Here is a 14,894-nt window from a genome sequence, read left to right as displayed (position 1 = left end):
TGCTCCACAATATGAAAATCGATACGAAACAGTGGTCTGCAGACGCTTGCTGGTGAACACTGATTTACTGAAGAAACCTGCTTTGTTTGTATAAGAGCTGAGTAGTCCGCATGAGGGTCTAGTGAATTTCTTAAAATTCCCCGGGCTTTGTCTCAGTGTTTGTGTTGTTGCACAGGCTCAGTAAGAAAATAACAACTGAGAGAAAAAGCTAAAACCAACACCCCCCCCCAAAAAAAAAACCTCTCAAGTGTACGGCATCACTAATGTTAGGATGAGCAATTTCAGAGTGTGTCAAAACCGTGATACGCAGCAGGAATGGGGCTCCGTTTTCCAAACCAAATAAAGTATCACTGACCGTTAGCTGTAAGCGAAGACCTTAAGTGCCATTTGTTTGTTGAGTTTTGCCACTCTAAATTGCTCTGTTTGGCACCAGACCTCTAAAAGTATTTATAGTTTAATTGCCACGTGGTTTATTTTAAATTGTATTAAGATGATCTGCTTATATTAAAATGACATGCTTTCCAAAACCTAATATTCCCTTAAAAAACATTGTTGTATTGGAAGGAGCGGGGGAGGTTGTTTCAAAATGTTATTCTAAAACAGCCAGGGTAGAGATTTCAAACACACAGCCCAGATTCTGCAAATTTGATTATGCCCAGCTCACAGGACGACATTATAAAATTGTCTTCTCTTTTATGTACACCCTGACTTTGGGGCTTTTGGAAAAAATGTTTTTGATGATTGTTATTTCTTAGTCCCGATATATACGTGTTTTTCCCCCCCTTACTCTGACATAATCAGCGCAGTGGGCTCAGAGCGTGTAGCCTTTATCCATATATAGCCAGGCGAGGCGTTCTGCCGTTAAGTAAAACTTCTGAGTGCTCTGCAGAGGGAACGCGTTGCTATTCTTGAGCAAACCGGGAGATTTTAAAAAACATTATTTTGAAATGTGCTTCCTTTAAGTCAGAAGAACTTAATTAAGTTCCCAGGGTTAATTGTTTCTGAAGTGTTAACGTGTCATTTGTCTGTTCAAACTCCAAAGCAAATCTAATACGGGATTTAATAACCTGTTTATGTGAATAGAAATTTGGGGTGGGGGTGGCGTGGGAAGAAGAGGGAAAAGCTAACAAGCTTTCAGCTAGTTAGTGGGTCTCAGAAAGAACTCTTCCTGTCTTCCTCTGAAACAAAAGGTAAACCCTATGTTTGAAACTCCTTCTGTGGGGATCAATTGGGAGGACAAGGAAATTTGGGAACAAAACAGTATTTTTATACTTTGTTCATTTCATATTTATCAGTAGCTTGTTTGCTAATTTTCATTTGCAAGAGGCAATTCTTCCAGCTAACTGGGTGCCTCAATGGGCCACTGATTTCTTTGAAGTGACAGTCTGTAAATATGCATAAAAAAGGGATGCAATTAGCGTGTGTGTGGTTCAGTGCAGCCTGATTCCATTGGCAAGTTTACCCACAGTGTTGATAAGCTACATTATCTAGAAAATTGGCCGCTGAACAACAGCACCTCTGATTGCCAGCAAAGGTTCCAGATAACAGGGTGCTGAAGAGAAATATAATTGAGGTTGAATATATTAACCAAGGTGTCACATGCTCCTTACAAGCTCTAATTTATCAGCATGTTGGAATTTTTATTAACATTTGGAATGCATTTCCACCACGCTAATGAAGTGGAATTGGCAGTCCAGCCTTTAGTTATTGTCATCTCTGAGAAGTTAAATGTAATTTCTCGTTAGACACAGTTATGTAAATATATTTGTTCAGGGGCTAAAAAAAAATTATACATTTTGCAAAACACAAATATGTTGTTAAGGGCGGTGTGACAAATCAGTGATGGCTCACGTCCCGAAAACCAGCCACAGAGTTCGTGTGTATTCTGTACAGTGCCATTCTTCCATGGGTATGTGTGTTGGGAGGGGGGGTTTGCAAAAAAAAAAAAAAAAAAAGAAGAAGAAGGAAGGTTAATTTTATTACCTTTGCAACCCACTCACCATTGTGAAACACAGTTTAAATTAAGCCCTGTTTCAGTAAGACTCCTGCACCCACAAGGACTTCATGATTAAACTCTATTTGTAAGCGAGAATGCAAAGCATAAGGGGAGCTGAGCATTCATGGAAAATACCTGCTTTCCTCTCTCCGCTGCCCCCCCATTCTCCTTAGAGATAAACCAAGACACCTCCCGTTCTTTTCTGATTCTGACAAGTACATTTTGAAAGACATTCGTGGACAAGAGTGTGAATCTCTGTGTTTTAGAAATAAATTGAAGTGTACAAATTAGAAAACATTTCAGATTGGACGCCTAACATGATAAATGGTATTTTTTTTTTCAAGCTGGGCAGCATACAATCTAAAATTGGGGGTAATAGTTTATTTGTAATGAAAGGGGGGGCGCAAAGGAATGAAGGTGTCAGAAGAAATGCAGGCATCACCTCTGTTGTTTGTTTCTTGAGGTGGTGGCATTTGAATGCTTATTTGATTGCTATAATTTATAATTATATATGTATTGTGTGCCTGTTTGAAAATCACCATATAAATAGTGTTACAAGCAAAATAACTAAAATTTTGTTGAGTCATATGATTTTTATTTTTAAAATAGAAATGCTTAGGAAGTGCACTTTGTAGAACACTGTGTTCCCAGCCTGCTCAGTTTTAGTCTCACACATTTCTGACCGCAGAGAATGATGCCAGTGTTTTTTTTCCTCCATTACTAATAAATGTGAGGATAGAGGCAGAACTCCCTTTAAGACAACCAATGAATAGAAGATACTCTCTGCTTTCTCTCTGCTTTCATTTATTTTTCTTAAAAATTATATATATATGTCATACACTTGGAGGTCAGAAGACAACTTAACTTTAGTCAGCTACCTTCTTCCACTATATGTGTCCTGGAGATCAAATCGAGGGTGTCAGTCTTAGCAGCTTACCTTTATCTGCTGAGCCATCTTGATGTCTTTGCACACAGTCGTCTTTCTCTCCTTCCTTGCTATACAGGGTCTCGTGAAACAAACTCACTGCTGTGGGCATGTGCCGTTGTTCTGTGCTTGAACAGTGTTAGGGGTTCAAATCCAGAGCCTCATGCATGTTGATGAGCACTGTACTGGTTGAACTACATCCTCAGTTTTCTGCGTTTACGGCTCAGATACTTGCAGCTTTCTATTGTCCTCGCCATTTCCTAAAGTCACTTCTTCTTCCTCTGCTGGCCTCCAGGACTCCTGGTGACATTCTCCATCAGCACTGCAGCTCTTCCCTGTTACGTGCTCATCTTCTCTTGCAGACCAGAAATTCCATGTTGGAGAATGGGACTAGAAAGTAGAGGAAAGAACGCTGTTTCCTCCTTTTAGAGGCAACCCGAGGTGGAAACCAGATTTGGCACAGTAGAGTCTTGTGTTTCTTTGACAGATGCCTCTTAGGATGCCCTTTGTGTGGTAGATATGGCCATTGTTAACTCATAGACATTTATTATTATTTTTTTCTAATGTCACTGAATGGCTTAAACTAAAAGCTATGGTTCCCAGACTCTCTTGCAGCTAGGGTTCAAAAAAAAAAAAAAAAAAAAAAAAAAAAAAAAAAAAACCATTAGATTTCTGCAAGGATACGCATGAGTCACATGTTTGGAAGTGGGTGTCTTGTGGCTGCTTACTAACCTCCTGGGCTTTTAGGGATGGTGGGGATGACCTCCACTCTAGGTATTGACTGCGTCATGTTGTCTTTGAACTCAGCCCACTGGCAGTTCCTAGTGTCCCGCATTCATGAGCAAGGCAGATATTGAGGATTCTCTGACAGGCAAGTTTGTCAGTATGGTTGCATCACTACACCCACTTCTCGGCCCTTTCAAAGGTTTTTGCAAGCTCTGAATTCCAGGTGTTCAATCCATTTCTGCCTCAGAGGTTTGGTTTTAGAAACAGGAACCCTGACTAATATACCTGTACATCTGGTTAGGGCAACCAAGTCACAAGGCCAGGTTCAAGGTGAAGGCCAAATGATGGTCAGAGTCCACATTTGAAAGAGGAGCTCATTGGGGATAAAGGGATGGGTCAGCAATTAACGGCATCAGCTGCCCTTGCAGAGGCCAGGTGTCTGTTCCCAGCACCCACATAGTGGCTCACAACCCTTTGTAAATCCTGTCCCAGGATACCCAACTCTCTCTTCTGGCCTCTGTGGGCACAGTACACATGTTGCACAAACATACCTGCAGGCAAAACACTCATACATGTAAAATAAATGAACTTTAAAAGAGGAGCTCCTTCTCATGGTCCTTGGCAGTTTTCCCTTAAACTTTGCACCACAGACACCCCTCTTACCTCACTCCAGTGTTGGCCCAACTCAATAAATTAAACAGGCCACAGTATTATAAACACAACTGAATCATATCCACAGCAGATCTTGGCAATAACGTAATCCATGGGCCCATTTGTAAATAAAGCTCACCTGGAGCCCAGCTGTGCTGTTCTTGTACACGTCTGTGGCTGCTTTCCTGCCAAGGGATCAGAACTGAGATTGCCAAGCAGAAAAGAACCCAGCACTTTCCAGAAACCACTGTTGGCTATTGCTCTTCAGCACTGTGGATGTCACTTAAGGCCTAGACTAAGACTGCCCTATATGTCTTTGTTTAGCAACTCAAGCTGCCAGTCCTGGGTTCACTGATCCTCTCAATGGCTTGAAGTCTGCAACAATGGGAATATTTATCCCACCAATACTGGCAAAGGCAACACATCAGTACCCTCCTTGGACAATCGCAGCAATCCAGTGGCTTTCTAAAGGACGTAGAGGATGAAACGCATGCCCCTTCCGGAGCCTGTTAGCCTCTAGCATACCTATCCCCAGCTGCTGTGAGTTCTGCAGCTGATGTCACACCTGAGCTCCCCCAGGGAAATCATAGCCTGCAGAGACAAACTGCCAAGGTCTAGTTCCTTCGTTCCCAAAAGCCACTGCTTTCACTCACACCAGGATGTTGTGGGCGAACTTGATCCCGGTATGTGCTTCTCTGTCTTGCTGCATCCCCATTGCAGGTCTGTCCTAGATTTTACTTCAGGGTACTATTTCCCCACCCCTGACCCTGAAACTACTTCCTGTATAAAACACTGGCTCCGGCGTTCTGATATTTGTTCACTGTAACTTGCATGATTTTCTAACTTATGGCTCTTATTTTTCTGCGTATGAATTTTTCTCTCCATCGTGTCTGCATCCTAGAAATCGTTATCTGTGTGACCACACACTTAATAGACTGACAGACATGGAAAATTTAATATAATGACACTGCAAACGTTAGGAATCTGAGAACGTAGGGCCTGGTGGCTTTGGAGACACAGCTCTTAGGCTTTCTACTAAGTGTTCAGTAAGTGACTGTCTGGAGCTGAGGACTCATTTCAGCCCCGGGAGCTGGATCTTTAAATACGTCCAACATGAGATGCCTGCAAAACAATCATTTCTTCAGCTCTTCAGCTGACTTTTAGCTGGTGTATCAGGAGATGTCTCCTGGTCTCCAGCCAGTTTAGTACACGGATGTTGTCATGGCCGATCTCAGTGAGCCACACGTTACCTCCACAGCTCTCATCACTCTTTGAAATTCTCAAAGTTGTTTATTAAACACAGCCCTCCTCCCTACCATTACAGTAAGCTGTAGACAGGCAGGCTCCTTGTAGTTTGCACACTGTGGACAGCCACCCTTGCACACAGTGGGCACACAGTGACTGTGCGCTACCATGACTCTGCATATGCTTGCAGTGTGGAAGTGTAGTCAGAGCATGGGCCCAATGCAGATTTTTAGAGCGTGGGAATGGATGAACTTACAGAAATGTACTGGTGCCTTGTTTGAATTTGAGAAACTGTCGACCTGGGATTAAACAGCAATTCCTCTTTTATGTTCTAAGATTTTCATGAAAGCCTGAGACTGTGGCAAGTACTGACCACATTCCCTGCCCCCCATGCAAACAGAGTAAATTTGCTTCTCTTTCTAGCCTATGAGATACTTATCACACATGTGGCTGTGGCCATGACTTCTATAGTTGTGGTATGGTGGTAAATTGTACCTTTTTTTTTTTTGCTACATATAATGGTAAAATGCATACAAACTTTATGTTTGTCTTTTGTTGCTACTGAAGATTGACCCTGAGATCTCATGCACACTGGTTACACTCTCTACCACTGCCCTACATCTCCCCAAGTGTAATGCATTGCATTCCTCACAGATGCATGGGTAGGAGAGTCACTCTCACCATAGATTCCAGCAGCTTCCACGAATGGCAGCTTCTGGCCTTATTATGTCAAGCACATTCGCCTTTTTGCATACAGAGTGTGTGTTCCAGCTTCTTTTCAGCATATTTGAGTTGCTAGCATCACTGTTGTACTCTGAGGCCAGTGCCGCGATTTCACAAAGGATCCGAAAGGCAACTTTGGAGCTGAGCAGCACTGTTTTCTGGAGGTTGTGGCATGCAGGAGGCAGGTGAGTATTTACAAGGGCTGCTGTGGCCCACACGAGGAGCATATTTTCTATTTGCTGATACAGTGAGCACCTGCCTGAGGTTTTACTCAGAAAAAAAGAAAAGAAAAAAAAAAACACTCTAACCCAGGAACTGAGAAATAAAGCAGAATTCCAGACTCTGAATGAGAACAGATGGACACCTGCACCCTTTTCTGAGAGTTGAGATAATTTAGCCTTTGGGCAAGTAACATCTGTCTCTTGGCTTTTCCTGGAATGACATTCATAAAACAGTATCAAAATAAATATCCGTCACAAACTCATGCAAACTCCCACATTCCTCTGCGCTTGCTAGAGAAGTCATGTCTAGTGACTACTTCATGTGACCTTGTTCTGACTTTGGGAAAGATAAATGGCTGAAGGTCACTCTTGCTTCCTCTCGCAATAAGATCATTGTGTTATGGCCAGTATGTTGTCTCTCAGCGTTCGTTCACCTTTTTATCTTTGGCCCCTAATAGCATTGTCCCTGGCCCCAAATTCTATCCATCCAGTCATCCATCACGGAGAGGATGCTAAACAGTGGCTGCAGGGTAGAGAGGCGGCTCGGACTAGCATGACTCCGGCCCTCTGAAAATGTATTTTCTCCAAGAACAGACACAGTTAAATAACTTGGTAACATAATGTTAATGTTGATTAGTTAACCCACTGTCCTTTGGGGCGTATACCAAGAAGACAGAAGGTGAGTCAGGGTGTTAGGGAACTTGGTAGAAGTATCTGGGAAGAACTCCCCACCACCCCTTGCCCTGAAGAATTGAAGGGTAAACTGGAACTGAGTTGAGAGTTGATGGACAAAGTGATTTAGGAGGCACTTGGCGTCTTTTCACGCTTTTTTTTTTCTCTTAGAAAATGATCCTTTAAGTTAGCTTTGAGTCTAAGATTCTAAGATCTCTCTCTCTCTCTCTCTCTCTCTCTCTCTCTCTCTCTCTCTCTCTCTCTCTCTCTGTGTGTGTGTGTGTGTGTGTGTGTGTGTGTACAAACAAAGTGTATGTGCAGACCAGAGGAAAACTTGGGGAGTCCTTAGGTGCCATCCACCTGTATTTTGGAGACCTCCTGTCTCATTGGCCTGAATCCCACTGGTAGACAGGCTATCCAGAGAGCCCCACGTTATCTGGATTCACCTGTCTCTGCCTTCCTAGAGGCAGAAGTACAGGCCCATGCTGTTAAGTCCCTGCTATTACACAGGTTCTAGGAACCAACTGTCCCACCACCCCAATTCTGGGTCTTTTACTCCCTTGTTTGCACCCATTTGTCATATGCTTAGAAGGACAACAGTGCAGTCAGAGGCAAAAGCGTGGGGCACTGAGCCCCTGTCTGAGCCCAGCTCTGCCCCTAGCTAGCTGCTCACAGGCAGCATTCTTGTTCCTCTTTTCTTCCCTTGTGTGTGAACCAGGACTCCCTGTGGGTAACGGATGAATGGTCTCCTCCCAAAGTCAAATCCTGATAGTCTGGACAGGGCACACTGCTCCTAATAGGCTTCTGAGCTATGTGGGTTGCTTGCTCCATTTCTCAGCTGCAGAAAATGAGGCTAGAGATTCAACGATTTGTTCCAGACCTCATTGCCTCGTGAGTGACAGAGCTAGGAGTCAGACCCAGCCTGGCTCTAGGTCTGTGTGTCTTGCTTTGTAAAGTAGCAGCTCTAGCGAGCCCTGGGATAAAGAGCTGGAACAACCCCTATTTCACTGCCCTACACTACCGGGAATGTAGCTTTCTGAAGGCCTTTCATTGCCTGCGGGTTCAGAGGCACATGCATCTTACAGGAAGGAAAAGCATTCCGTTTTACTAAAGAGCTCGGGATTGGAACTATTTGCCAGAATTGGTTGTCTTGAAAGGATTTTATTGTTTGCCATTTGGTTTTCATTCGAGGCCACATGTGAATGTAACATAAATACTTGCGAAGGGATATCATTACTCCGAAGCTTGAAGTTTACATGTCAGCTCCCTGTCTTTGCAGCCACCGTTGTGGGCCATTTCCCTTCTGGCTTCAGCCAAGCACTTGGAAAATCATTCTCAGACATAGATTTCTCCGTCAGCTACAGCCCTGACTTCCAGGAGTTAAGGGGAGGGACTGAGGGGGTCATGTGTGTGATTCCATCCTCCCGTCTCTCCATCAAACCTTGCCCTGCATTATCTAAACACAATTATCTTGACCATGAGTTCTGAGTGCGGCTCCCTCCCGCTCCGTGGGGTTCTCTAGTTCTTCTTGCTGATGAAGACAGGCAGTGAAGTCCATTTTCATCTTGCCCCCTTTCCCTGAAGCTCTTCTTTAGCTCCTCCCCATGGAACCCAGATACCATGCTACACAGTGTTTTGGAATAGAGCCTTTCTTGATGTCCTTCCATTGTGAGATGTAGCCTCATCGAAATGTAGCCTTTAATATTTATCATACAATGTGTATCTGCATTTTCCTTCCTTCCTTCCTTTCTTCATTTTTCCCTCCTTCACTTCTTCCCTCCCCCCCCCTTGTTTTTTCAAGACAGGGTTTCTCGGTGTAGCCTTGACTGCCCTGGACTTACTTTGTAGACCAGGCTGGCCTCGAACTCACAGTGATCCGCCTGCCTCTGCCTCCCAAGTGCTGGGAATAAAGGTGTGCGCCACCACCTCCCTTTTTTCTTTTTCAGACCGAATCTCATGTACCCCAGCTGACTTCAAACTCTCTATGTAGCTGACAATGACCTTGATCCTCCTGCCTCTACCTCTGAAGTGCTAGGATTACAAGAGTGCACCACTATACCCAAATTATGTGATGCTGAGAACAAGACTCAGCTTTCTCCATGCTAAGCAAGCTCCCTACAAATGGGCTGTAATATATATGTTCATGAGATACACTTTAATGATATTCCACAGAAACTGGATGCTATAAATCAAGTAAGGAGTGATAATTATGGCCTGGATACATGAATGGGTAGAAACAGATAACACTCAGATAGCTACTTGCCCTGTACCAGATATTTCCATGATGCAGACACATCTGGAATCCCAACCAGAGACCTCAACACTTGCTGTGGGGTACACAAGCATGTGTACATTAAATTGATTCATATTTCATACCACGGTAGTCCACTCAGCTCTTCTGCATCAGATGGACCTTGCCGTGCCTGGTACTCCCATTTCGGAGTTGTTACCCAGCTTGAGAGCAATACAGACAGTGGGGTGGGCGAGTCCTTGGAGCTCAGGGGAAGTATTCTGCCTCAGCACCATGTACCAGCAATGACCCCAAGCTTGCTGCAGTGTTTCCAGAGTTATGTAAGGACAAAGTGGTGAGCAAGAATAGATTTGAAACAGAAACCACCATTTCAATTCACACTAATGAACAGAGGTTAGAAAACTCTTTCATTAGGAGGCGTTAAATCATGCAGACTAGTTCTTTTTAGGAAGGAATAGTGGCTGGTGAACCACTGAATGAAGTTGGACAGTATTGCTTTCTTCTCTGTCAGAGGATGGACTGGGGTCCAAGAGGGGGCATGTGTTGCTATCTTAAGTAATAGGAGAGGGATGTAAAGTCCATTGCCTGGGCCTGCCTCTACTCATAGATCCTACCTTTGTGTTGAATTACTCACCTGGACACCACCTTCCACCGTGCAGCTTGCTGTCCCCATTAATTCTATTATTTTGAAATCTGAGAGTCAAAATCACGAATCCAACACCTTATTCTTCCCAGACAATAGCGCTGGCACATGCCGAGAAGCTACTCTACGCCAAGCTCATTGCAGGAATCATCTCCTTCCTAAATAACTCTATGAGCTATGCATGGTTATCATCATCCCTGGTGTGGAGGTGGTCCTCCAAAGACTGAGTAATCACCTACTTCACTTGATAAATGAACCAATGCTTAGCACGGGCGATGCTATTACCACTCTTGGAAGGAAGGTATGAGCCTGGGAGCAGCATGTCTTAGCTAAAGCGTGGATGTGATGGTAACCCTGGAGAGGCAGTGACAGTGATGTGAGGATTGGGGGTCCAGAGATAGTTGCTATCTGCAGCTAACAAGGACAAAAGGGATGCTTCAGGGACCTCCCAAATTATCCCCCCCTCAACTGTGTGTTAGTCTGAATTTATCTGCTTATGGCATAGATAACCTGGTTTTCACTAAACTTCCTCATTCAAAATACTGCTTTTGGAAAATAACACTGAGCATTCTAGACTGTCCATGGTGCAGTAGTAGCTACTTTTCTCATCGATGTGACAAAGTACTCAAGTGAAGCAAAGAAAGGAAGAAAGCTGTATTCTGGCCCACAGCTCAGGGCTCATGATGGTGAGCAAGGTTTGGCAGAGGGCATAGCTTGCTGCCGTGGCAGCAGCCGTGTCGGGCTGTTTGTTTGTATCCCAGTGGATCAGGAAATGAAGAAAGGGAAAATTTGGGAAACCTGGCTTCTTTCTCTCTTCTTTTGCATTAATAATGGAGTGCTAGCCCATGGGGTGGAGCGGCCCACTCTCAGTTCAGGTGTTCCTTCCTCAAAAATTCTCTGTGACTCCCCCGACCCCAGCAACATTATACAGAGTACCCGGCCTCTCTAGTACCAAGGCATTTCTTAACCAAGTTGACAATTAAAAATCACCATCACAGTTGTCTCATAATTGACTATGCGTTTCTTATCAACCTTGTTTTTCAAGTATCAATTCTAAAGTCAATTTTAACATTTCCAGAAAGTTATTATTGCACACAGCAGGTCATTTCGACAAACAGTCAGTCTGTTATCACAAAGAAAGCCAATCAAGGAAGCAAACTATGTCTTTGGTACTGATAACAGAAGCCTCTCCTTGACACTGGCCAGGGACCACTGTTTCAGCCCTCTGTTCTCACTCTCCCTATGGATTGAAAACGATGTCTTCCTTGGGGACACAAGGAGTGTCTAATCACTTTGTCTTTTGTCCTTCATATGAACATGCTTTCTTTTTACTTTGGCTGGTGCAACAGAATGTTTTCCAAAGGCTCTTGTGTTCAGGAACCAGGGAGAAAGAAAAACACAAAGGCAGAACATTGAATGCTCTGCCCAGACTCTTCTATTAGCTTTCCTGAGGTCTTGCTACTTACTGGCCTGGCTGGAGAAGCTTCCTGGGCATCTTGCCTTGGTTTCTTTGGCCACACTCAGTCCTATCTGTGCTAGCTACCACAGAAAGTCTTCCAGTTCACTGGTCTAAAATAAGTTTATGTTGGACATTCTGCCAGGCCCTGATAGGATCTTCTGTACCTTTTAGAACTGGCATCTTCAGGACACCTTAAATTCAAACTGCCAAGACTTGCCCTGTATATTGTTGTGAGCTCTTGCTGATGTCTTTTTTTCAAGAAATCTCCCATTATGATTTGCCCTTATAGGCATTAGTCCAACTTTAACACTAATGAGTGGAGTGCTTTGTGAAAAGTAGCACCTTCTGTATTTTATACATGTGGAATCCATTCATCTATCCCCATGACAGCCCTATGAGATAGTATGAGCCTCATTGATCTGAGAGAAGAAAAGCAAAGAAGTGTGCCCGAGGTTGCAGAATGTGTGGTTTGGCCTCTCAGGAAAACCAGAGCTGTCAGATTGAGGAAGTGATGTGCCTTGTCACCTCCCTTTGAACAGCTACAGTCTGTCTTTGAGCTTCAGGCCACCTTGGCTGTCCCTCGTCTTTCTTCTGCAGAAATCCAAGGGGCCCATACACCGAAGGGGTCCGTTCTTGTTCCGATCACTGCAATGTTCTGTTTCTCTGAAGTATTCATAGTGGCCAGTGATTATTCAGGTCCTCCTCATGTAGTGAAGCTCAGCTTTGTAACTGTTAGCCCTAGGTTAGTAGCTGGTGCATCGCCCAAGCTTTAGCCTGGAATCCTATCTGTGGATACATACCGGCCGGTCCCCAGCACATGCACATGCATGCTGCAGTAGCAGCAGCCAGAGCCATCCAGTTTGTAGCAGATCCTTGTCATCCCAGAAGTCCCAGTGTGGAGCAGCTTGGTATATCCACAATTGTATAAGCAGATCCCACATGTGGAAAAGGCAGCTCCTGTGCTTAGCGGTCTTGTGGCTTCCTCTGCTTGGAGACAATGAACAACCAGAAAGCCTAGCCAAGGCTGCGCTCAACTGGGTCAATTCACACCGCAGTTATACAGTTACTTTCCCAGTGAGTGAAAAGGATATATATCTATCTATATCTATCTATATCTACCTATATCTATATCTATCTATCTATAGATAGATAGATAGATAGATAGATAGATAGATAGATAGATAACTCAGAGCCTCTGTTTCCTCTTGTTTTTTTTTTTGTTGTTGTTGTTTGTTTTTTGCTTTTTCCAGACAAGGTTTCTCTGTGTAGCCTTGGCTGTCCTGGACTTGCTTTGTAGACCAGGCTGGCCTTGAACTCACAGGGATCCACCTGCCTCTGCCTCCCCAGTGCTGGGATTAAAGGTGTGTACCACTACTGCCTTGTTTTGAAATTGTGTGATTGCTTATCTACCACACTTTCATTGTGAATAGCACAAGGGATCTCTTCCTGCACTGAGGCTAAGTCTCTAAGGCATTATAGTAAGCCTTTATAGTCACAGATCTGAATACATCTCCACTGTCCAAGAAGGCATAGTCATGCTTCTTTTGAGTCTCAGGTACAGTTGTGCAGGTGACAGTGAGCCTCAGGCTAGGTACCGAGCAGACAACTGGGCATATGAACAAATATACCACTTTTTCTCTCCAGCCTTTTGGTGGGATAGCAAAATGCTAAGTAGATCCTCAGGGTCTCTGACAAATCAAAGTTAAATTTCTGAATTGTTTTTCTAAATGAAATTGGAACAATTAAAGAGGATACATCTAAAAGTGGTTTGCAATGTCTTCTGTTTTTATTTATTATTTTCCAGCATTTAAAAATTCTCTGAGTATTTTCCCAAATAACTAGACAAACTTAGAGGACTTTACAAAAGGAAGCTAAGAGGAGTCTGAGAAAAAGATATAGTAATACATGAATTATCGTTGACTAATGAATATACTGTGAGCCAGGTTCTAAATGCTTAATGTGCATTCAATATCTATGACTTTATTAGACAAATATGAATTTAACTTTAGATATTCAAAGGGAAACTGAGTCAAATGGAGGGTAAACAAATTGGCAGAGCTTCTTAAACTTGAAAAATGATAAAATTAGGGTTTCAGCTTAGAACATCTGTGTTCTCAACTGCTTCCCCAACCCAAGTTGTTATGTTTTATATACTATTGGTGTGTTAGTCAGGGTTCCGTGACTATAGTAAAATACCTGAGGTAACTAACTTGTTAAATGTGAAAGTTCTTTCTTGATTCATAGCTTCAGAAGTTCACATACATGATTGGTTGGCTCATTGTTTTGGTCTTGTGATGAGGCAGCTATGGACCTGTGTTGGGGAGAGCCATGGTTGATCATACTATTCCTCTTTGAACAATGCCCCTGAGATCATCTCATCATCTTCATATAATATAATATAATATAATATAAATTATAATATAACATAATATATATTTGATATGTGTAAGTGTGTGTGAGATCTGGATTTGTGTATGTGCAGGTTCTCTTTTCTGTGTGCATGTGGAGGCCAGAGGTTGACTTCACATATTTTCCCCCTACTCTTCTTCACCTTATTTTTTGAGGCAGGGTCTCTTACTGGATATGGAACTTGCCATTTTAGCTAGACTGGCTGGCCCACAGATCCCCAAGATCTGCCTGTCTCCTCCCCTGTGCAAACACTGAATTACACATATTCATTGCCACCCCTAGCTTTTTATGTGGATTAGGTATCTGAATTCAGGCCTTAACACTTGTACAACCAGATATTTAATTATGGAGTCTTCCTAGCCCTAAAGAACAGTCAAAGCAACTTCTTGCCAATAGTTCTCTTTTATTTTATTCTGATTTTGGCACTACTAGGGTTGGAACCAAGAGCCTCCTGTATACCAGGCAAGTAACTCCATCCACGTCTGAGGTGCGGTTTCAGTCCTTGCTCCAAAGACCTTGCACTAGGCCCCACCTCGCAAAGGCTCTACTACCTCCCTTAGCATGTAGCCGAGGACCAAGCCTTTCACTCCTGGGCTCTTGGGGGATATTCTACATCCTCATGTTAGTGCCTGGACGCTGTAGCTCCACTGCTTTCAAGGGCTTTGGCTTGTCCATGGTGCAATGCTCATGAGGATGGTACCCACCTTTTGGATTCTTTGGATGGATAAGAAGGTGAGATTTTTAAAGGTGGTTAGGTCAAGGTTAAGGTTATAAATACTCATTAAGAGTGCAATGTTTTTCCAATAGTAACTGTGATGAGCATGGTATTTTTATTCTGGAATAACTTCTGATCCCACGGCCAGAGCTCAGGGCGTATAGGAACACCTTTCCAGCCCCACAGCTCTTCCTTTTGATAGATGAAATGCTTCTATTAGGCAGATGGCCGCTGGATCTCTCCATTTTGCTGGCTTCA

The sequence above is a fragment of the Acomys minous genome, assembly GCF_964271855.1.
Source record: "Acomys minous genome assembly, chromosome: 17".
Taxonomy (NCBI): domain Eukaryota; kingdom Metazoa; phylum Chordata; class Mammalia; order Rodentia; family Muridae; genus Acomys; species Acomys minous.
This window is presented reverse-complemented; position numbering follows the sequence as displayed.